Source organism: Phlebotomus papatasi, chromosome 3, assembly GCF_024763615.1.
Source record: "Phlebotomus papatasi isolate M1 chromosome 3, Ppap_2.1, whole genome shotgun sequence".
Lineage (NCBI taxonomy): Eukaryota > Metazoa > Arthropoda > Insecta > Diptera > Psychodidae > Phlebotomus > Phlebotomus papatasi.
Genome location: NC_077224.1, coordinates 29580189 through 29582938, shown reverse-complemented (window position 1 = coordinate 29582938; position 2750 = coordinate 29580189).

The window sequence follows — 2750 nt, the reverse complement described above, 5'->3', positions numbered from 1 at the left end:
AACGAAATGTTCAGCTGGATTACCTTCAAAATATATCCGAAAATGACCGAAATTGCTTAGGCCAATTTTGAGATAAGTCAAAAAACATGTTTTTGTAGGAGATGGAAAGGGTGCGGGGTGATTTGGGTAAGTTGGTTCGCTAGAAAATGTTGACTTGTGGGAGAGTCACTGAAAACCCGAAATCAATATATCTTATCGTTTCACAGCCAGGATGGTAAGAAATTGAAAAAAAAATAGATTGGATTAACTTGCTTTAATGATTTTAGTAATTCAAGGTTATCAGAATTACTAGAAAGTTTAGTGCAAATACAGTGCGCGAAATTCAAATAGGTATATCGAATTTGAAATAGGTATGTGGCAATAGGTGGGTCGGATCAACTTAGTATTATTATGTCAAGAAGAGGTCTACCCAACATCCATTTTTATCGTAGTGACCCGCACTCACTGTCGTTCGTGCGTGCATACTGGCCGTTAATTCAATTTCGTGGTATGAAAAAGTGCGAAATTCAAATAGGTATTTTTATTTTTTAATGTTTATAGAACCATTCTTTAATAAGAAATGGTTTGTATTGGCAATAAAATGATAAAATCTGTCTTTTTATTCAAATTGGAACCTTTCAACAGTAGGAAAATTTTATTTGAAAACTAGAATTTGAGATTGATAGAGGCCATAAGCTTTTATGTAATGAAAACAGCTTAATCAAAGTCTCTAGGGGAATTAGTGTAAAAGTGAAAGCTTTTACGAAGAGGATGAGTCGTTTGGGTAACATTATTTATTAATTCTTCAAGAAATAGGACTCCTAAGGGCGAAAATACTGCACTTTCAAAGGTAATACCATGTTATCTGATATGGAATTGGTACAAATTTATTGCGAAGCAGTGACTTTTACTTATAAAACTTCTCAAATACTGGAAGGATATTCTAGTACCAATCACTACATGTCGCATCCGACAAATCCTGATGACTAAAAACTGCCTACAGTGAATAAAACCGCTAAAGGAACCACTACTTAAGAAGCACCATTTTGCCGCTCGATTTAAATTTGGCAAAAAAAATTTCCATGGAAAATTTTGACGGATTGTTATAAATTGACCTTTTTCTCATCCGAAAAAATAATATTCTGTCACTTATCGTCCAAAGAAATCTATTTTTTTCTGAATTGCACATAATCCAAAAAATTAATCTTCTACTTATCAAGAATGCTTTTATCTCATGCTTATCATGCTTTTATCTCATACAATATTTATTATTATCTTCATATTTTATCTGTAGAGGTTAAAGAAATGTTTTAGACAGGTATGTTTTTATTTATGACTGTTTGAAATTTTTAGTGAATGCGAAAAGCTTTTGTGATTAAATTTCAACAAAAGATTGAAAGATAAAGTGAACGTAATAGTTTCCATTACGAAATTGGATTCATATTGGAAATAGAATATTTCCAATGTGATTCCTATAAGGGAAAGTGCTCTCCCTTCAAACGTTCATGCCATCAAATAATGTGAATTTCTTTTGTTTTTCGTAAGAGATTTACAATAAGTTATTAAGGAATTATCAACAATTGATGATAGATTTTAATTATTAATTAATAGAAATGTCTAAATATTTTAGGAAAACTAAAAGAAAAATCACATTATTCGAAGGCATGAACGTTCGAAGGGAGAGTACTTTCCCCTATAGATGTTTCGTCCAGAGTCGGAGAACACTGCTAAAAGTAAAAGGTAAATTTAACAACTTTTCTCTCAAGAGGTAAATTTACATATTAAAACTTATTTTATTACAAACTTATTATTCACAAGTTATGAATAATAATTATAGTAGAGATAATAATAATTATAACTGTAGAGATGGTAAATTTCTTCAATTTACATTTGAGTCGCTATCTAGGCGGATATTCATCTTTCTCTGATATTTATAAAGTTTTATTAAATTTGCTATCTGTACTCACAATATATTTCTCTCATCTGAGCAAATACTAAAATTGAATTTTTCATTGTTTTTATTTGCTTATAGTGATAAACATTCAAAAGACGAGAAGAAATATAATATGCCCGACCTAAGACTGCGAGGCATAAAATCTATTTCATTTAATTCTACAGCTAATTAAAATGGTCTTCCTATTGACACAAAACGAAACAAAATTAAACTTTCAGTTTTGTAAAGTCTTAACCAGGAATATTATGTATCTTTAGGCATGAAATAAACTTCAAATTGAAACTAAGAGTTATTTCAATAAAAGTAATAAAGGTTAAAATTTAATTATTGGTTCTAATTCGCTTTATAACCGAATGGAATAGTTTCAGATTGGACGGGAATTTCAAGAGTTTTCGAATGAATTCATTGTTATCCCAATTGGTTGAGTAAAACTCTCTCTAGTGGTTATAAAGTTTTATCATAAGTTATTTATGGGAGTTAAAACAATTCAATTAAAGGTTATTTTAGAATATGGCGGGCAAAATAGCTTAAATAGATTGTAAAGTTAATGTGAACATGAAAAAAAATTACACAGCTTGGTTTTAGAGTCCAATGAGATTGGTGGGAAAAATTAAAATATTATTAATTACGCAAAGTTTGAAACACAATGCAATAATTCGAATACTCCAATTCACAATATCTAAATGTTAAGTCTCCATAGCTTTGAATGGCTTTACATGCTTAGAAATATAAATCATTTCTGAATTGATTTTTTTTAAATAAATTTGATAAGATGTAAAAAAGGTTGTAATTTTGAACTTATGTAAAGATATATTGA